The sequence below is a fragment of the Dasypus novemcinctus genome, chromosome 2, assembly GCF_030445035.2.
Source record: "Dasypus novemcinctus isolate mDasNov1 chromosome 2, mDasNov1.1.hap2, whole genome shotgun sequence".
Classification (NCBI taxonomy): domain Eukaryota; kingdom Metazoa; phylum Chordata; class Mammalia; order Cingulata; family Dasypodidae; genus Dasypus; species Dasypus novemcinctus.
The window spans coordinates 7,178,906-7,201,629 of record NC_080674.1 but is presented as its reverse complement, the minus strand read 5'-3'; the positions used below and the strand labels follow the sequence as shown (position 1 = coordinate 7,201,629).

Genomic DNA, 22,724 nt, shown 5'->3' with positions numbered 1-22,724 from the left:
AAACAAGCATTGGCCTGTTACTGTGAGAACATTCTGTGGGTTTAATTCATAAGTTGATTGCATCTACGGCTGATTACCTCTACAATCGACTGAGGAGATTGCCTTCAACAATGATCGAGGTCTCATCCAGCCATTTTAGAATTTAAAAGGAGACGTGATGATTTCAGCCATCAGAAGAGGGAATTTCCATCTCTACTGCAGCCAGCCAGCTTCTCCTGGGGGATTCACCAAAAACCTTCACTGGAGTTCCTGACTTGCACCCGACCTTAGGAATTTGGACTTGTGCATCCCCACAGTCTCATGAGACAATTTTATAAAATCTCACAATATTTACAGATATCTCCTGTAACACACCATGTAAACCCCAATATGAAGCTATAAGAAAGTCAACTCACCTCTGGTGTATCCTCACAATATCATAAACCCAATGCAATCATGAATACTCACCAAATACCAAATTGAGGGACCTCATTCAAAATACCTGAACTTTACAGAGCTTCAAGGCCATGGAAAAATGAAAGAAAGAAAGACTGAGAGACTGAGACACTGTCCAGACTGGAGGAGAATAAGGAGACAGGATGACTCCATGCATTTTGGTGTCCTGGATGGGATCCTGGAACAAAATCTAATGCTTGTGGGAAAAGTGGTGAAATCTGAATAAAGCCTGGAGTTTAATTTTTTTTAAATCCCATCAGAATAAATTCCCTAATAATATTATTATTGTGTGCCTTAATCAGTCATTTAATTTTATTTGATTTATCTTCTAAATCCCTTGGATGAACCTTATCTTAAATCATATTTTCAAACTAGATTTTCAAGTTCTTGAAACAAAGTTTTTAAGGAAGTATAATAATTTTGGGGCCACAGACTACCTAGTGTTTCAAAGAATAAAATTAATAAAATATGTACAAATTCTGTATGAATAAAAGTTTATTGAAGGACATTACAAATGGAAGAAATGGTGAGAAATACCATTTTCATGGGTAGCAAGACACAATATGGCAAATATTTCAACTCAAGCCAACTCCAATAAAAAACATCTTTCAGGTGTTCTGATGAACTTGAAAAGCTGACTCCAAACCTTACATAGTGTCTTAGTTTGCCAAGGGCTGATACAAAGTACCAGAAATCTGTTGGGTTTTAAATGGGGATTTATTGGGGGTAAAAGCTTACAGTTCCAAGGCCACGCTGCAGTTGAAATTGGGAAGAAAGTGGGGCAGCTGAACCTGAGAGAGGAACCCAGAGGGGGAGGCAGACATGGCCTACCATCTTGTTTCAGCATGTGGCAGCTGACTCTGGTGAGAAAGCACCACTGATAGTTTAGCTCAAAGAACTAGAAGATACTGTCTCACAAGTTTGAAAGCCAGAAGTCCAAAATCAAGGTGACAACAGACCATGTATGGCAGTTTGAGATTATGCATGAATCCAAAAAAGAGAAAGATTATGTTTGTAATACTAATCTATTCCTCTGGGTGTGAGATCCTTTGATTGTATTAAATTGAGTGAGGGGTCTCTAATAAATTTACTTGATAAAATCCATCTAGGGCTTCCAATTGGGCTATGTCGGTAAGGCGTAACTCATGTTGAGTCCACATCCCCTTGGTGGGCCCATAGAAATGGACACTCCCTCAAGAAGACACACAGGAAGAGAGAGAATAGTCATTTTGGATCCTGGAGCTCCAGGGAGAGATGAGCCATCTGCCTGATCATTTGCAGCTGACCTTGAGAAGCAACCAGAGCAGCTGAGCAGCAGAGAAGGCCTGGAAAGAAATGAACCCTATGCCAGAGACTGACTCAGGAAGCCCTGAGAGACAAACCCTGAGCCAGTCTACAGCTGAGATCAGGAAGGAGCTGGGCCCATGGAGTTTGAAGAGGAAGTGGAGGCCCAGGAAGGAGAAGTCAGGCAGAGATCAGTGACTATCTCGCTTCAACGCATGGCAAGTGACTTTGGTGAGAGAGCAGCCTTGAGTTGGACTCTTTAGGGCCTTGTAACTGTAAGCCTTTACCTTTTTATAAAAGCCAACAGATTTCTTGTCCTTTGCATCCACAGACTAATACTCCATGCTTTCTTCAAATCTGTAGCATTCTGGTGGTGGCTTGTCAACAATCTCTGCCTCTGTCACATGGTCGTTTGTCTTCTCACTGCTTCTACTACTTCCAAATTTCTTCTGCTTATAAAGACTCCAGTCATGTTGAATTAAGCAACACCCCCCTCCCAGCCGCCATTCAGTTTGGACTCATCTTAATAGGATCTTCGAAGGTCCTCTTTACAAGTGGGTTCACATTCACAGGGCTGAGGGTTAGGCCAGAGCATGTCTTTGTGAGGAACATAACTAAATCCATAACACAAAGACCCAAGAATAGCGAAAACACTCCTGTAGAAGAAAAAAAAAAAGGTGTAAGTTTATGGGTGTTCATTTTGTTATGAATTATAAAATAATATTTGTAATATATAATTCATTTTCTGAATAAAATATTGTAACATAAACAAATTTTTTTATAAAAGATTATGGTTAACCCCCTTGAAAAGGAACATGGCGGCGGGGGCACTTCCCGGGCTGCTGCTCCTCTGGCCAAGCCACAACTCAGAGCAGTGGGCTGCACACATTCTTAGACTCAAACCGTGAATTAGGAGAGATGGATAAAACACACTGGGCCTACTTCAGCCAACTCCACTTTACCATCTCTCTCACACTAAAAGAATATTTTTAAGGGAAAAATTATTGCCCTTTCCTAAAGGAAAGCCATCAGATCCTCCAGTCATGAAAATGGACAGCAAAAGCAGTATTTGGATTTCTGTGAGATGTCAACAAACCACATTTAAAAACAAAAATATTAGCATTAAATAAACCAGAGTTGAAAGCCTGGAAGAATTGGTTTCGGTCATATAAGTAACACTGCATTTATTAGCATTTGCGTTAAAGCTCCTATCTGAATGGAGAAAGCTTATCATAGACATTCAAATGTTTCAGGTGTGTTTAATTTTCCCCAGTTTTCACAATCTTGATTGAAATCAGACACTTTGATGTTCATGTTCACATCACACTAGAAAAACTGCATCACTGTGTGACCCAGAAGGGTTTGAACTTCCGGGGCTAATTCCCACAATGCACAGGACAGAAGGGAATCAAAACCACCCAGATCTTGGAACACAAGATGGTCTACCAGGCAGGTGCCATGGGATTGCGAGCATTCATCTCACCAAAATGTTTAATTCAGCTCTGGAAGTGAGCTGATCTAATTCAACCGATTCACATTCATGAATGCTCACTTTTATGTTTGGACATTTAAAGTATTTATCATTAATGTCTCAGAAGCAAAATAAATTGAGGAAATTAGGGGACCCAAAGAGATCCTATTCTATACCTAGGCCACATTTCACAGGAAAAAAAATGGAAATAGCACACAGAAAAGAAAAGTTTTGCATTAAATTGTTAATAATAGTAGCTATATTTATATAGGGTTCACTGAAAGCATTCTAAGTGCTTTTCACAAAATTAATTCATTTAATTGGCATAACTACCCTTGAGGTGGACACCCATTTATACAAGACTGGGGCACAAGAGAGGTGGGGTAACTGCCCAGTGACACAAACCAGGTTTGAGAGCCAGGTTTCAGACACGCAGTCAGGCTGCTAATTCTGTGCTCTGACCATTATGCTCTCTGCCTCTCCAAGGAGCTGCAGCTGTTAAGTTTCTGACTCTGTAGCTTATGTATGAGCTTTGCTCTCGTCTATACCACAGTGATGCCCCAAGAACATTTCGAAGCAGATGTAACTCTCCATTGGACTGAGAAGAATGTCTGCCCCCATCATTAAAAGCGGTATGAATCATAACTTCTAAATAGTAAATAAATGAATAAAAAGTCCTCAATTGTAAGAACATACAATTCTAAGAATAATTTTAAAATATAAACATTTCCATGTTTGATGTCAAGAATTTAAAGCTTAAAATTTATTAATATGGGCATGTTCCAACTGATAAGAGTAACTTGAAAAACAGTGCATCTGACAAGAACATTTTAGGGAAATTCAATAAAAGCCAAGTCATTCCCAGTGAAATAAATTCATACACTGCAGTAGGTGAGAAAGTAAGCACATCTCACAAGGCCCAGTTTGTGGGAAACCACCGTGTTGCAGGTGTTGACCTTGAGGTCAAGGAATAATTTAGATGGCACATGGCAGGCAGAGGGAGGACAGAGGAACACTGAAATTGGAGCAGAAAATCCAGGGTCAAGGATTATTTAAGGTACCTGTTAATTTTTTATATATCTAGCTTTAAACTTATAGTCACAGTCTGGATGTTTAGAAATATAACATCCTTTATTTTTCCCTCGGTGAATACAATTTGCTTATAAGCCTCTTAATCTAGCCTTGGTACTACAAAAAGAAGAGGAAAGGAAGAGATGAATAAGCAAAGAGGGAAGAAATGAAAAGAGAAAGAGGTGGAGAGAGAAGCATTGATATAAAGAGAAAAAGAAAGGGAGAGTAGAAGGAAAAATTGTAACTAAGGTGGACATTGATTACTGTAAGCCAATTATGGTTCTAGGGCCTTTATTTATTTTGTCCTTTAATCCTTAAAAGAACCCTATGATGTAGTTGTCCTTTTACTAGCCCCTTGATACAGATAAAATTGAGACAGTGAGGAACTAGAGCAACCACAAGAGTCAAAATCTGAAGCAAGAAGGTTTGACGCCAGAACTTCTGCTGTTAACCAGGGCACTATTCCCTGGTCCTGCATGACCACGTGGTACCCTGGAGAAAACTGGCGAAACACTTGTGTCTTCTGAATCTCTCCTAAACAGTCTTCCCTCCTCCCTGTGTGGCATGGAAACAGCCCCTAATATCCTGCATCCTTCCTGTTCTTTGAAATATTTGGCTTTATTTCTTATTGTGGAAATTTTCAAACACACACAAAATGGGAAAGAATTGTACAATGAATCCTTAAGTAGCCTTTACTGGTTCAGCAATCAACAGCTCATGGCTAATCTTTTTTTCTTCTAAACCCCCACACATCAACCCAACCTTCCCCACTGAGCAATTCAAAGTAAATTCCAGCCATTGTATCATTTCATCTGTAAATATTTCAGTACAGGCATAACTCAGAGATATTGGGACTTTGGTTCTAGACCACTGCAATACAGCGAATATCACAATAAAGCAAGTCATAATGAAATTTTTGGTTTCCCAAAGCATATAAAAGTTGTGTTTACACTAGACTTCACTCTATAAAGCGTGAAATAGTGTTGTGTCCTTGTGTCCAAAAAAGCAATGTGAAGACCTTAATTAAAATACTTTCCTGCTTTAAAAATGCTAACCATCATCTGAGTCTTCAGGACCTGTAATCTTCTGCAGGTGGGGCGTCTTGCCTCAATATTGATGGCTGCTGACAGATCAGGGTGGTGGTTGGGGAAGGATGGGCCTTAAAATAACAATGATGTTTACTGGGTCTAGTGAATCTTCCTTTCATGAAAGATTTCTCTGAAGAATGTGATACTGTTTAATAGTATTTTATCCCCAGAACTTCTTTCAAAATTGGAGTCAGTTCTCTCAAACCCAGTCACTGCTTTATCAGCTAAGTTTATGTAATATTCTAAACCCTTTGCTGTCATTTCCACAATGTTTATAGCATCTTCACCAGGAACAGACTCTATCTCAGGAAACCACTTTCTTTGCTTATCCATAAGAAGCAATTCCTCATCAAAGTTTTATCATGAGATTGCAGTCATTCAGTAGCACCTTCAGGCTCCACTTCTAGTTCTAGTTCTCTTGCTATTACTACCACATCTGTAGCTACTTCCTCCACTGGAGTCTTGAACTCCTCGAAGTCATCCATGAGACTGAGAATCAACTTCTTCCAAATGCCTGTTAATGTGGGTATTTTGACCTCTTTAATTGAACCAGGAATGTTTTTCATGACATTTAGAACCTTCCCAAAAGGTTTCAATCACCATTTCCCAGATCCATTAAAAGAATCAGTCGATGGCAGCAAAGCCTTAAGAAATGAATTTCTTAAATAATAAGACTTGAAAGTCAAACATAATCTTGGTTCATGGGCTGCAGAACAGATATTGTGTTATCAGTTATGAAAACAACATTAATCTCATTGTACATCTCCATCAGCTCTTGGGTGACCAGGTGCATTGCCAATGAGTAGTAATATTTTGAAAGGACTTTTTCTGAACAGTAGGTCTCAACAGTGGGCTTAAACTATTCCATCCACCTTGTTGTAAACAGATGTGCTGTCATCCAGGCTTTGTTGTTCCATATTAGAGCACAGGCAAAGTTGATTTGGCATCATTCTTAAGGACTCTAGGATTTTCAGAATGGTAAATGGGCATTGACCTCAACTTCAAGTCACCAGCTGCATTAGCCCTTAACAAGAGTCAGCCTGTCCTTTGAAGCTTTGGAGCCAAGCCTTGACTTCTCTGTAGCTATAAAAGTCCTAGATGGCATCTTCATCCAATAGAAGGCCTTTTCAACTACATTGAAAACCTGTGTTCAGTGTAGCCTCCTTCATCAATTATCTTAGCCAGAGCTTCTGGATAATTTGCTGCAGCTTCTACATCAGCACTTGGTGTTTCACCTTGTATTTTTATGTTAGAGACAGCTTCTTTCCTTAAACCTCACGAACCAACCTCTGCTAGATTCAAATTTTTCCTTTGCAGCTTCCTCACTCTCTCAGCCTTCATAGGATTGAAAGAGTTGCTCTGGATTAGGTTTTGGCTTAAGGGAATGTTGTAGCTGGTTTGACCTTTTATCCAAACCATGAAAACTTTCTCCATATTAGTAATGAGGCTGTTTTGCTTTCTTATCATTCTTGTGTTTACTGGAGCAGCAGTTTTAATTTCGTACAAGAACTTTTAACTTTGCAGTCACAGCTTGAGTGCAATAGGCCGAGCTTTCGACATGCCTTCCTCACTAAGCCTAATCATTTCCAGCTTGTGCTTTAAAGTAAGAGACATGTGACTCTTCCTTTCACTTGATCGCTCAGAGGCCATTGCAGGGTTATTAACTGGCCTAATTTCAATATTGTGCCTTAGGGAATACGGAGGCCCAAGGAGAGGGACAGTGGAGGGAATGGCTGGTCAGTGGAGCAGTCAGAAAACACTTGGCATGTATTGGTTAAGTTCACTGTCTTATGTCATGGACTGTGACACCCCAAAACGACAACAATAGTTAACATCAAATAAAGCTGATCACAGATCACCATAACAGATATAACACTGGAAAAGTTTGAAATATTTCAAGAATTACTAAAATGTGACGCAGACACAAAGTGAACACCTGCTGTTGGAAAAAATGGCACTGATAGACTTGCTCAACACAGGGTTGCCACAATCCTTCAATTTGTAAAAAAACCCAATATCAACAAAGCACAATAAAGTGAAGGGCAATAAAACAATGTATGCCTGTAATTTGTAGGATAAACTCATAGCCTACAAAATTTCATAATTTTGTATTCCTGACATGAAAATGTATTTGGATGTAAGTACTATAAATATCCCAGTCTTAGTTTGCATTTCCCCCATTTTGGTATATTTTAATGAGGATATTATCTTTTATTTAATAATATATTTTTATTAAAGTATAATTTAGCAATATTTCCTTTTACAGTTACTGTCTTTTGTATCCTGTTTAAGAAATGTCTGCCTATCTCCGGGCCAAGAATATATTCTCCCATGCTTTCTTCAGGGAACTTTATTGGTTTACCTCTTACATTCTTACTTTTTCTTTCTTTCTTTTCTGTTATGAATTTTTTTATTATCTTGTTTTCTTTTAAAGATACATAGACCACACAAAACATTACATTAAAAAATATAAGAGGTCATATTTATTTTTGATCCATCTCAAATTAAGTTTTATGAGTGATGAGAGGTATAGTTTTAAGTACTTTTTTTCCCCAAGTAGACATCCTATTGACCCAGCACATTATTGGAAATACCACTATTTCCCTGCTAATTTGCTGTGGTACATATTGTGGTTGAGGTATACCTGTAGGGCTATTTCTAGGCACTCTCTTCTATTTTTCTGTCATTATCTCAAATTCTACATTATATCAAATAATAAGGTTTAAATGATCAGTTTTTCAAGGAATTTGTCCAAATGATCTAAAATTACCTTTTTGAATTCTGCACAATATATAAAAATTATCTTTCATTCCTGGTATTGGAAATTTTTCCTTTCTGCCCCTTAATTCATGCTTGTTTAACAACTGTTATTAATCTTTCTAAGGAATCAGCTTTTGTGCTGTTGGTTTTCTCTACTACAAAATTTCCCCATTTCATTTATTTCTTTTCTCATCTTTATTGTATGCTTTCTTCTATATCCCTGGTGTTTAATTTATTGTTCTTTTTCTAGCTTCCCAAGATAGGAGCTTAGATCATTGACTTTCTTCTTTTATAAAATAAGCATTTAGACCCACAAATTTCTCTCAGAGTGCAGCTTTAGCTGCATAACTCAAATTTTAGTCGTTTTTTTTAATCTTCATCAAAATATTTCCTAATTCCCCTTGTGATTTTTGACTCATGGATTATTGTATTATTTTCAAAATATGTGGGGGTTATTCTACTTTGTTATTCACTTTTGGTTTAATTCTCAGAGAACATATGCTTTTTGAAAGTTTGTCTAGTCTAGTAAATATTCAACAGGAACCAGAAAAGACTGTATTTTGAAGTTCTTGATTTTAATGTTCTATGTTAATTAGGTCCAGCTAAGAATTAGGTCAAGAATCTTTGCTGTGCTTGAATCTTTTGTCTATTCTTTCTGCTTCTAAGGGTGGTATGTTGAATTCTCCAACTGACATTGATTTGGCTTTTTCTTCTTCTAGTTCTGAACTAGGCTTATATATTTTCAAGCTTTGTTATTAAGTGCTTATGTATTTAGCATTTTTGTGTTTTTCTCTTCAATTGACACTTTAATCTTTATGAAAATGCTTTTTTCTCTAGTAATATTTCTTGCCTCGAATCCTTTTTATAATAATTCAGTTATACATTTGTGTTTGCATGACACACCCTTTTCCATTAATTTTAAACCTTTCTGTACCTATATTACAGGAACAGATGCAGGACATTATATATCCTACCATAACCCACTGAATAGACTGGGAGAGAGTATAAACTACAATGTAAGCTATAATCCATGCTGTATAGCAGTGTTTCAAATTGTACTTATGAAATGCAATAAATGTGCCACACTGATTGTAGCAGTTTGATATTATTGATGAATTCCAGAAAGAAATATTGGATTATGTTTGTAAACTGATCTTTTTCTCTGGGCATATTAGATTATATTGGATTCATAGGTTTACTTGACCAAGTAATTATGTAAACCTCTTGTGCCAGTAAGGCATTGAGTCCCCACCCTTTGGTGGGACCCCTTTGGTGGGTGGGGACTCACAGAAAAAAGGCATGACAAAGGACAGAGTTGAGCCTTTTAATGTTGGAGTTTGATGCTAAAGCTGGAGTTCAAGGAAGAAAGACAGAGCCATTCGCCTGATAGTCTACAGCTGACCTTGTGGAGGAAACAGAGGAGCTGAGCCCAGAGGAACCCAGGAGGCCTGAACCCTGGCAGATGTCGACAGCCATCTTGTTCCAACATGTGAAAATAGACTAGTGAGGGAAGTAACTTACACCTTATGGTCTGGTATCTGTATGCTCCTACCCCAAGTAAATACCCTTTATAAAAACCAAACAATTTCTGGTATTTTGCATCAGCACCCCTTTGGCTGATCAATACACTGATGAGGTTGTTCATGTGGGAGGAGTGAGGAGGGTGGGGAATGGGGATATATGGGAGCCTCATATTTTTTAAAGAAGCATTTTGTGTGATCTATGCATCTTTAAGAAATAAAGATTTTTTTAAAATCCCTCTTTAAAAAAAGTCTCTTCTAAACAGCAAAACCAGTGGATTTGATATTTCTTTCATTTGGGTTTATTCCAATTACACAATACAATTACTGAATGTTTTAGCAGGATATACTTGAATTGCTGGAGTACTCACTGTAAATAAACCCAGGATGTATAGATTTATGGGGCATGGTTCTCTGGAAAACGTCATGTTAGTGGTGTTTCAGTATAAAATGGAGTGATCTCATGACCTAAATAAATTGTTTCTTTTGTCTAAATGATGTTCCATATGCAGTAGATGCATCATGTGCTAATTTTGGTCAAGGAGCGGCCTAATGCAGCAAGGAAGCAGCTGGGGAGTGGTAAAAGCAGTTCTGGATTTCACAAAGCTTCTCCAGTGTTCTGGAATTACCTATCATCCTTGATATTATTAGTAAAGCTTGATATTTGTTAAGATTTCTCTTTTGAATCTGACTTGTCAATCTGACAATGTGTATTCTCTCAGTTCCCTCAAGAGCTCTTTCTCTCCCTGCTTCAATCCTTGGCCTAATTTAGTCTCAATAAAAGAGAGTAAAAGCCAAATCCCACAATGGCCCCAAGGGAATGCAATGTCTGATCACCCTACTTCTCTGTGCTCACCTGTTCATTCATTATTTTCTCTCAACAAAAGAAATGTGAGCTTCCTGAGAACAGAAACATTATTTCCTTCACTGCTCTAACTGCAGCATTTTGAATAGTATCTGGCAAAGCATGCATGCAAGATTTTGTGAAATGAAATTTCCTTATAAGTATTGTTTTGGTTTCATTCCATGTGTACTCATACTACTTTAAAATAGTGCAGTCTTAAATATTCTATATATTCCATTTTCACTTCCTCCTTTGGCCATGAATCATCTGCATGTGCTTTAAAATTCTTCATTATGGACTTTTTGGGTTGTATTTTATTCCATTGGGGTCAGTGAGCATTCCCCATGTTTGGTACAGCATTATGTATCAAGTTTGCTCATGGTGAAATGCAAATTCTCATCTTCCCTCTCATTTTTCTGACACTTTATGACTAAAGAAGCCTTTCGCTGTCCCAGTATTAGGGTGTAATTCACCTTAGAATACCTCAGCACACACACCACGTTTCTATGACACAGAAAATAAGGAACCCCCTAAGTACAGTGAGCATCTACTCAGGAAATCCATCTTCCAGAGATGGCTACCTCAAGCTGTTCTGTTAATTTCTTCACCAATCAACAATAGCCTCTACCAATAAGCACTATGAATGTTCCTGAAAAGAGTGGGACACCAGCAGCTTGTTAGAATAACTGAAGTTAGACTAGTGGCATCCAAGATTCTGAGATGGGCTGGAGCAATCTAGAGCCCCGCCCTACCTGCCACTCCCCCCAACACACACCCCTAAGGGGTGCCTAAGGGGTGCCCTAGAACAGCACGGTGCCCACCACTGGGCAGGAAGAGGATCAGCCTGGGACCCATCTCAACCACCTCGGGGAGCCAGCGAGAGGCGGCTGCCCCACCTCAAAAGACAGGGCTTGGCTTCATCAAGCTTACACAACAGGCTACGGGCAATGCTTTGTACTGGCTGCTAATAACAAATCTTTAATAAACATCTGTACGTATGGCAGAATTTGGACAGAGACTTATTTTCACCATTAACCACTGTGGGGAAACAGCAGACGAATATCAACCTAAAACTCGGACTCTACTAGTGTCCAAGAGAAAGAACAACTGTGGATAACGACTTGGCCTGGGTCAGATCCCAACACCCATGATGGTTAAAGATTTGTCACTTTCTCCTTTTGGGTCTATCAGTTTGGAAGTCATAAGAAATACTGGTAGGTGCATGCAAGTTTCTGATTGTTAAGCTTTCTTGTTACAGCTATCAATAAAGAACACCGTTCTTTATCCCTTTTAATGTTTCACCTTATTTCTATTTTGGTTGATATACACAAAATGTATATAATTACGTATGTCAGAGTACTTGCATGGTATGTTTTTCTCACTATTTTTTTAGATTGGTTTTTCTTATAAAATACATGAACTATACAAGAATAGAGAAAAGTATAATGAACACAAAGCCTTATAAAATCTGAAGATTATGCCTTATTTCCTTCAGATCTTTATTTCTCAGGAAGAGATTTGTTTTTTAAATACCAAACTCTTGAATAAAAAACAAATATATACTAGAGCCAATGAGATAAGTTATCATACCCTTTCACATTTTGTTTTCAGTTGTGACAAATTTTAAGAGAGGATTTTGTCATTGGGAATTAAAAAAATAGAGGACTATTAATTAAAGCTGGTATTCTAAATTTTAGATACAGCAATATTATGGAGGAATGATAAATGATGTGGAAAAACACAAAAATATGCCATGGAGGAGAAGAAAGGAAAAGAACTGGGGAGATAGAGACAGGAAAATGGTTTATCACTTTTACTTGAATATGTGTATGCCAGGGTCTTTAAATTGAATGCTAATATCCCCAAATTCCAGAATTCTTATAATAAAAAGAATTGTGATAAATCATATTCAGAGGAATTTCAATACATAACTCACATATCTAGAATCATTAAAAAAAAATCCACAGCAGCATTACCTTAATATAAATATCTCATCAGAAGTAGAGTTTTGGGAATAAACAAGTTTGATAAAGTTATATAAACATGGAATTCGATATGCTCTACATGTATAATTCAAATACATTAATTTAAAAAAATTTTCTGTGCATACTTCATAGAAAAATAATAAAGTATTATGTTATTAAAAAAAAAAATAAAGGCATCATCAGTTCAAAGCACCAAATATTGACCCAGGCGACTGGGGCCCGTATCAGGAGACCACTGCACAGTTCTCCAGGAGGTAAGGAGGGTAAGGAAGGCCCAGGCAGGTGCTGAAGGTGTAGTGAGGCTGCCTCTCAGCCGAGGGCACCCACTGTCCGGGGCAGATGGGGGCGAGGGGGGTCAGAGGCACAGGAGAGACTCGAGGGCAGAGGTGACCAGAGAGAACTCAATCAGGAGTGGTAAGATATCCAGTGTAAGAGACCCACTCTCCCCCACCTCTCCTAGGAAATAGTCAAAAAATAATAACTTTCAAAATTGAAAGTCTCAGCTTCAATAAAGTTGTCTTTTAGTATATTTCAGCAAAAAAAAAACCCACAAAAACCCTAATTTCCTTCCTTTCCTTTCTGGATTTATGACCAAATGTCCTGAAGATAACGCTTTTCTTCTTTTAAAGTAGCCAATGTTTTCATTGCTTCTAGTTTTTCAACTCCAGCCTCCTTACTTATTTCCACAAGGGTATCATTTAAATCCTTGGCCATATTCGTAGAATCTCTAGAAAAGAAAACAGTACCAGTGTTTAAGAAACAGGAATGTTTCCCAGATCCTCCGGAAGTGACTAAGCAATCCCTTTGACTCTCCAAAGGTCTACCAGCCTCAGCTGTGCACCCCTGCCCCATCCCCGCTCAGGCGCCCACGTCCGGGACCATTCTGATGCAAAGCTGCCCACATCGCACCACACTTCTAATGCCTCAGTCTCCCAGTGTCCCCAGGGGAAGCCTAAACCCCCAATACGTGCCTTAGGATCTTCCCAATCTGGTCGTGCTAACCTTAAATGTTTGCAAGAATATATATTATACATATAAACCATGATATTTATTTATCCATTGTCCTACTGAAGGACATCTGAGTTGTTTTTAACTATGGGTTATCTATATAAATAGATTTTGCTCATTTTGTGGACATATACATTCAATTCTCTCAGGTACTTTGGAGATTTCACAAGCTCAAAGTATGTTCTCATTTCCATGGTGATTTCTTCTTTGACCCACAGGTTGTACAGAAGTAAGTTGTGTAATTTCTAAGCATTTGGAGATTTTCTTAGTTTCCTGTTACTGAATTCTAACTTAATTACACAATGGCCAGCAAACAAACTGTATGATTTTCATCTCTAACATGACTGAGATTTGCTTTATGGTCAAATATACAGTAATTTTATACAATCCATTGGCATTGTTTGAAAAGAAGGCTTATTCTGCAGTCATCTGATATATCGTTCTCTACATATTGATTATGTCAAGCTGGTTTCTTATACTGTTTGACTATTCTATATCTTCACTAAATTTTTAACTCTGTTTTTTTGTTTTAAACAGAGAATTAACCACATGTTTGTATACTGATGGGAATGAGCCAACAGAAACAGAAATATGAAAATGGAAGAGAAAGGGGAGAAATTTGCCAATGCAAAGTCTGAGGAGACAAAGAGGGGACGGGATTTGGGACAGACAACGAAAGGGCCATGGTGCACAGCGCGCGGTCATGGACTCCAGGAGCTGGGAACCTGTGGACATTCCCTCCTGACTACTTGAGGTCCAAGTGAGGAAGCAAGCAAGACCATTCAGGTTTTAGGCACCTGTTGTCTCTTTCTGGACTAGAGGGAGGTAGAGGAAAGCAGAATCCTGACTGCAGACAAGTGGGAAATAGATGACGAACTATTCACAGCCTCCAGTCCTAACGACACTGCCAGAGTCTCCAATCTTACTGAGAAGATGAGCCTACGTGATCTTCTCACTATGACCATGAGGGGCTGGTTCAAGGGTAATGCTTTCAGCGCCTGGCCATTTAAGATGACTCCCAAGTTCTCCACTACAAGATATTTGGCATGATCTGCCCACTGTCAGCACTATTCACAAAGGAAAAGTGAAGATCAAATGCTTCATCAAAAACTAAATGAAACTATACACCAAAATGATGTCCAGACTCTCTTCATCAACCCAAGGCTATGTTTTTCAGAATTCAAAATGGGTCATGAGGTCAAGTCAGGGGTCATTTACAATTAATGAAATAATACAACAGAATAGGACTCATCCAAATGTGTCACACATATTTTTAGGGCATTTATGGATTTCTCTAATAGATCTTGCCTCAGTGTCTCCTGGCATATGTCAACTTGGACACCACAAATTTTGCCTTGCAGGAAAATCATCTTAGCAGGCACATTCTTAAAGTTAAAATCATACTTCTTTTCTGTACCTAGTTCAACTGCAGATATCACCAATTCTTATATATAACAAAATCAAACCAGACACAACTACTTTTTCCAACTATTTCCCTAATAATGACAACTCTTGGCTATGAAACGTATGTTAGAATCATTTCCCAATTGCATTTCTATTCCCGTACTTGAGAATCAGATATGTCAACACTGCACACCTAGATTCTCAAATGATGAGACTTCTGTTTCTTTTATAAACATCCACTGCCTTCTCCTATCCAGCTTGTACGCAGGATGGCCACTTACCCACACATGTAAATAGAGCCGCTCTCATGGAGGAGGATTCTCACCACCTGCTTGCAGTGAAGCTGATGTTGTCTTGCACATCCTTGGCTGGGGCATCCTCCCCCACAGGCACATCTCTCGAGAAGGAAACCTTCAGGTCAGTTAAGACCCCACACTTGGGAAAACAGCTGAGCTCCTCTCTCTGAAAGAGAATACATAATGAATGGGTCACTGGCAGGTGGGTAACTTAAGCTAAAAGTACCTGAATGATGGAGAGCAGGTAGCTCAGTGGCTTGAGTGCCAACTTCTTACCTACGAGGTCTGGGTTCGATCTCCAACTGGTACCTCCTAAAAAAAAAATGTTAAAAATATTTAAAAACATACCTGAACATTAAAATCGTACACTCGGTAGTTAAGCATTAAAATCCTAGAACTGTGGCATACTTGAATAAATAATCTCTGTTCTTATGCCTGCAGCTGAAAACAGCCACACTGCTCCAAAGTTTCCATTAGGATGTTGTTCCTGGAGTTTCTAAGTGAAAAACACAGTAAAGATGTTTTATATAAACATGTAAAACCAGTCTCTCTCTTTTATCAGGAAATACCACCACCAAACCCAGGGTGTGTAAAAGCCATCCTTGCACTCGCTGAAGTTCATTCACTCAATTAACATTCACTACCACAGGGTGACGCGGCCACTCCCGCAAACACAAAGCTAAGGCAGCACCTCCAGGAGTCCCAGCGCACTATGAGCTGGCCGGGGGCCATGTGGCATGTGTCCAAAGAGACTGTAAGCATTACATTGGGAAACCTAGGCCAATTGCTACATTAAATAATGTTAGCAGCAACTTTTATGAATAAAATTAACTCTCAATTATTATTGGAGATGTGGTACAGGGAGCCTGGCCTTTAAAAGGTAGAACAACAACAATCTATTTTAAAAAGTATTTCTGAAATAATGAACACATTGAGTATGTCCATTTGACGTTACTCTCTTGCTTTCTTAAGGAAAAACTAAAAAATGAAACAAAATTACTGTGTGCAAAAGGACACTTTTCCACTATCTAGGGAGCAGTGCATACAAATTGTTCATCATTTCACAAATCTGGAGAGAAACATGATTCTGCTTATTTTTTAAAAATATCACATAGTACTCTTAGGAAACCAAGTTACACCTACTGATATCATCCTGTTAATATTACTGATGGCTGGGATTTAACTTTGAAACTTCTGGGGAACTAGATCTCTGCTATGATTGTTTTCATCATCACATCAGGAAGGTATGCCTGAAATTTGTCTACAATTGCATAAGCCATAAACCACAGTACTGCTGAAACAAAATGAAAAACAGAAGTGGTACAGTAAAAAAAAAAGTTCCACTACAGAGCAAAATCCCTCTGATATTGTCCTTACTTTTCCCTGTGGTGACAAATTATGTTATGCTATTACATTTGGTAATTTTTTAAAACTAAGTTTCACCACCAAAGTGCAAAATTCTAAAAACTACCAATGAAACAACAAAAAATGGCTACCTATTACGTTTACACCCACAACCACAAGGTTGTGGTCCTTCTAGCCAAAAGGGGCTTTTACTTCCAAAATACTCAGGAAGCACTTACCTATGTTGTAGGAAACCAGTAAAAGGTGCTATGTCAGCTCCAGGACCCACCATTATAATGTGGTTTGAAGGGTCATTTGGTAAATGGAAAGAATTTGTTGTTTAAAGAGAGATGGGGAAAAAAAAAAAAAAAGAGTAAAATGTGTGACAAAACCTGAATGAATACTAAAGAGAGATGGATATCTGGAATATTAAAGCAATCATGATGGCAAGTTTGAAGGAAAACATAAGCAAAAGCACATAAGCAAGATTATCTCTGCTAAAGCAATCAGAAAAGTACAAATTCTCTTTGAAATAGCATTAAATCAAATAGCAGCATTAAATCTTATTGAAACCACAAGTGCATCTGTCACTCCATAGAAATAAACAAGTCTGTCTTGTACATTTTTCCATCTAACCAAATTAGAAGTGTTTTCAAAATGACAGGCATGTTATTTTCAAGGTAGAACACTGAACAAATAATAATCAAATTCTTCTTCCAGGTCCATGGATAAGATCTCTCTAGTAAGCAACCCATAATATATAATAGGGAGAGACACAAAACATCTAGATCAGGTAGAAAAGTTTTAAATAAAATGGTGGGATCCTACTCTACACTGGAAGGTAGAATCATCTTACACATTTCAGCCTTTAACTCAGGGAAAGCTGTATGAAGTTCAACAACAGATTGAACACCGTATCTTTCAAATGAAGGCTTTATTTCAAATGACACTGCATTTGTAATGTTGTGTTGACCTGTGGAACTGACTCCTCTGTGAACAGTTTTACTAAGGCACTCGATAGAAGTGGCCCGGGGGAGGCAGGAGTGAGCAAAGCAAAGTCCCCGTCTTCATGTACCCTACACTCCAGCAGGAAGAACACCTGCCAACAGGCTGGTGGGGAGCGCTAAGTCCTTTGAAGGAAAGCACAGGAGGATGGAGCTGCTGACTTAGCTTAGCTCTGGGAGAAGATGTCTGGCCCTGGTGTCTGATGGGATAGAGTTCCTGGCAGAGGGCAGAGTGAGTGGGATGAGAGCAAACCTCCTACATTTTAGGGATGGTAAAGAGACTGGAATACTAGTCACCTCTCGCTACGGTGACAACCAACCCCCAAATCTGAAATGGCTTAAAGAGCCAACACTGGCTTTGATACATGGCTTTGATACATGAAGGCTGCAGTCTGGCTGTGGCTCTGCACCATGGAGCTCCTAAAGCAGCAGCCCTGAGCAGGATGACCTGTGTCCTTAGGACAGAGAGGAAGAGAGAGGGCAAGACATAACATGCCATCATGCCACGTGGAGTGCGCCTGCTCAGATGAGGGGCATCCTGTCTCTCCCATCTCACTGGCCAAAGCTGGTCATACGAATGAGCTAATCATCAATGGGCAGGGATCTACTTCTCCCATGAATGTGAAGGGTGCTGGGGAGGGGTGGAGTGTGTGAGCTTTAATGGTGAATGGGATGGTGAATTTATGTGCCAATCTGGCTAGGACACAGCACCCAGTTATTTAATCCAATGCTAGTCTAGGCATGGCTGTGTACAGGTGCCTATCATTTGCAATCAGTGGACTTGAAGGTTAACCTTGAGCATCACTCCTGCCTGAGGTCCCAATCTCCTGGTCTGCCCTAAGATTTCATTTCACAATTCTGTGAGGCAATTCCCTGAACTGCATATCTTTATAGATGTGTCTGTGCATATAAACCCTATTATTTCTTTCCTCTGGAGAACACTGGTTGATGAGAAATACCTCTCATGAGCAGAAGGTGTGTCTGGGGGTTTGGCAACAGTGGTCCCACCCACCTCAGCATCGTGGTGGAACGGGAATTATGGATGAGCCAGCACTGACATTCTCTACACCGTGTTCTACCACATACAGCAAACTCAAGGTTTTCAATCGTACGCTTTATACCTGCAGCTCCAGTGCCTGCACATAGGGTGGGCCAAGAAAATCTGTTGAGATGGGGAGGGGAGGAAAGAGTGTGTAGAAGGGTAACCCATGCTTAGTACTTAGAATACTTTAAAAACAAACAAACAACTTATTGGAGACACCTGGCTATTTTTATACCTTACAGATAACTCAACTGTTCCTATACTATGCCGACATCACAAAGCGACGCGGTATTTCTAGGTCAGTGTTAGAGTATTTCTTAACGAAGGGAATAGGTTCCTCAGTTCCCAGTTTTCCATTCCCGCCTAAGGACCTAAGGGGGGTGTCCTGTCTCTAACGCAGGTATCTGCTTTTTGGAGGTGGGGGGAGGTTGGGAGGGTGAAGAATACACTCAAGACTGTAAGGTACCTCTATTCCAGGCAGATGAGGAAAATATAAAGCGAAAGGACCTTTCCAAGCTGTTGATTTCCCTTAAATCCTCTCAAATAAACACTTTCAAATAATACCCCTTGTGACTATGAACTTTCAACTCTGATGACACCAAGAAGCCAAAATGATCCTAAGATAAAGGAAGAGATGACGCATTTCTTAAATTACCTGGGAGAAGACTTCATGAGGGATCATGATTGTTTTTTCCATTTCAACCATCCTTATGGGCCAGGAGGACTGTCTTTAAATTGTTCCTACACATGGGTATCAAACGAGATTGTGCTGAGTGCTGGACCAAAACACAAAATACATCAAAAAGTACAGATGTAAATAAGTCCACAATTTGTTCAGAAAATCAAGTATATTTTTCTCCTAGGTGTTTTTTTTAAAAATGATTTCTTCTCACTAACAGCACTAATTCAGATCCTAGGTACCACAGCCATGACAAAAACTGAAAAAATAGGGACGGGAGCTCTTACTACCCAAAATGGAAAACTATAAAATTTGTGTCTTACACATTGAGAAAATACATGAGTCAGCTTTGGGCTGCACAGTTGAAACATTAAAAAGTATAATTCATAGGAAATGAAAATAAATATTTTCCTGCCTTTACAACAGAGATTTTACAATTAAGAGTACAGCATAAATTTTCCTTTGAATAATCTCATGACAATGGCTATTGTTTTTTTCTTTCCTGGAGAGGCAAAGAAGAGAATTCTAGCGGTGCTGCAATCGCACACTCTCCACGTACCTCAGGTGCCAGGGCTCCTCCGCCATCTGAGTGCTGCACGCGTACCTGGCTGAAGAATTGAGGCCACCAGCATGGCCAGCCAGCCTGTAGTACAGACTCCCTTCCGCAAAACCACCGTCATGGCCTTAGGCACAAACTCCACGACGTTAAAAACAACATGAGGCTTCCCTGGGTGAGATAAACACGAGCTGCAGAGGCACACAGGGAAGTTCTCAGAATCCGTATTAGGATTCTAAGCCCCTCTTCTAGTTGCAGTGGGGGAGTATTTCCTTGTGGTCTTCAATGAGAAGCCCCATGAGAAAAAGGCAATTTTGCTTCCTAAACATTTCTTGCGTTCTTTTACGATACCACTCAGGAAAGGTTTCCTTTACTTCTTGGCCTTCCAGACTAGAGAAGACTTCCAACTACTGACTCGCCCTTGAAGGTTTCCTTGTGAAGACCCACAGGACATCATTTAGACGTTGTGAATGACCAGGGGCAAATCCTGACACAGACCCCATAGATTAGTTACTGTTGAGCTGGTAAAATATTAAAGTGCCTGAGGGACGACATGTAGAAAGCTACAAACTCAAACTGGAAATAGCTTTTAAAGATACAGTGCAAGCCAGATCAGGCAGACATCCTGGAGTTAATCCTCAATCAATAGAGGAGTGTGCCGCCTTCTGTCACCTTCCTGTCTCGGAGGAGCAAAGGGTAGTGCAAGATGGGAAATGGTGGCGACCATGGAATGGAGGCCAGGCAGAAGAGGCTGCCTGTGCTGTGCAGGGGGACCAGCACTTCATGGGGGCCTTCCTGCCTCTCGCTGCCCCCTCCCCACCAATGTGGGGGTCAGCCAGTAAAGGAGGCAGGCGGAAGAAAGCGAGGCTCACTGCTTTAAGTGGAGAAACACAGAATTGGACCCGGAACAGGAGAAGATTTCAAACTTTATGAACTCCTGGAGGACAGAAGCTTGTTAGATATGTCTTCTTCATGCCTAAAATTGGATATGCTTTCACTGAATGACATGAAATGAGGAGACACTAAGGATTTAAAAGATTGAGTCTTATAAGATTTTAAGGAAAAGATGCCATGTACTATGTAACATGTTACTCTGTTAACAAATATTAGCACCTTGAAAGTGAAAAAATAAATAAAAAAGTATTATTTCCTTACACAGGAATATGGTCTAGGTTGAAACTTGGGAAGATGTTCTAGAAACAAAATTAAAATAAGCAATTATTCATTCACTGCTATGGGAATCAACCTTCTATCTGAGGGATAAAAAACTGATTCCTGTTCACACATAATTCATGGTTTAGTTTCAAATCATACTTTAGAGCACACGTAAATTCACTGTGACTAAGTGAAGTATTATTGGGTATTTTTTCCCAATACCTAAAATTAAAGCCAGATATACTGTACTTCCTTACTCTGAAATCAGTACCTCTACCCAAAAGCGGGTTTCTGAACCCAGAGAACACTGAGAAAGGGTCTGTGCAAGGGCTGCAGATCAAGGCCCTGGGCTTCTAGGCATAGGTGCAGCTCCTTGGTGAAAGGTGTCCAGAGACTTCAGATCTGCAATAAGGGCATGGCCCCCCCACCCCTGAAGATTAAGAACACTACTTTAAGGATTCTGAGAAATATTTGGGATTGAACATTTTTTCGTTTATATATATCATGAACAAAAAGTAATGAACGTTTTAAAACCTAATATCCAGAAAGCCAGGGGCTACTACAGAATACATAGGTACTCTTTTAAAAGCATGTTAAAGAATCAATATGAAAAGTGTCCAAACTGACACTCTTCAGAAATATCAGTTCAATATTATGTTTTTTAAGTTATTTAAGCAAAATGAGAAGACATTTCTAAACTGGCTTAGCTTTAATTAATACCACAATAAGGTTTCAGAGGGCTCAATTTCATATGAAACTTTGGATAAACAATTTAAATTTTTAAGTACCAATGCCTTTTTGCATAACCAGGTAATAAATGCTATTTTTATAACGCTAGAAAATGTAACGGAACATCCACAAAAGGGGCTGGAACCAGCCGCACGGGACTGGGCTTTCTGAGCCCTCACAGCTTCTGTCCGGGGCTCTCAAGGCCACCCGCCCCACGTGAGTGGTGTGAGGCTGAGCTGCGAAGGCTCCAAGCACTGGTCTGAGTGTGGGGAGCGGAAAAGCTGCCTCGCCTGGCAGCACCTCCTAACCACTGAGGGGAGGAGGAGGAGGGACACGGAGGCAGACACGGCAGAGCAAGCAGGGCCCGACTGCAAAGGCCAGTGCCCTGAACTTTCCCAGGCATCGAGAAGGAGCGTGCAGGCCTAACAGCAAGAAGGATGATACACTCTTTGCTGTCACCAAAGACACATGCAAACATTGAAGACTTTCACGCTTTACACTACAGGAAAACAGAGAGGACACAAGTAGAAGCACAGGGAAGCAGTAAGGGCTTAAATACCTTCAGACGCTCTTACAGTCATCATCCCTACCTAGAAGATACAGAGGCCATATGGGTAAAATGTGGAATACTCTGTGATGGGCTCTCCAAGCTTCACCTCCTGGAAGATCCGAGTAAGTGGATTTCCAGTGGGACGGCGTGAGCGGCCCTCTGACCTGAGAAAGGAGTGCTCTGTCTCAACCTGCCTGGATGGGGCATGTCCACATTCTGGAGGAAGCACACACACTGAGGGAACCTCTGTTAATTAAACCTGAATTTATTACCTTTGAAAGAGACAATTTGGGGGGAAGCTCATTTCCAGATAAAACTTGACTAAATGACCTTTATGAAATACACTTAAACTCGCTAACATGCTAAATTCTCAGAATGATGAGAAAGAATAAAGACTGACCACTGGTGGGAGAATCAGGACATAAAATAGCTTGGAAGAGGGACCCTCACTTCTAGAAGGTCATAGCACCCTGAAGACAATTTATAAAATCTTTACTGA

The 22,724-nt window shown here is 39.7% G+C and overlaps 1 long non-coding RNA gene across 40 annotated transcripts in view; it reads right to left on the bottom strand.

Moving 5' to 3' along the window:
* Positions 1-11,948: 11,948 nt before the first annotated feature.
* Positions 11,949-22,724, bottom strand: part of LOC101414242 (uncharacterized) — an 82,559-nt gene continuing 71,783 nt past the window's right edge. For 15 of the 40 annotated variants that reach the window (XR_011645392.1, XR_011645402.1, XR_011645388.1 and 12 more), the window contains 4 exons: positions 19,795-19,982; positions 15,443-19,332; positions 15,152-15,332; positions 11,949-13,185 (listed from right to left, as the gene is read on the bottom strand). This is a non-coding gene — a long non-coding RNA (uncharacterized lncRNA). The remainder of the gene's footprint in view (positions 13,186-15,151; positions 15,333-15,442; positions 19,333-19,794; positions 19,983-22,724) is intronic. The other 25 variants (XR_009187905.2, XR_009187901.1, XR_011645391.1 and 22 more) reach the window with 11 other exon arrangements.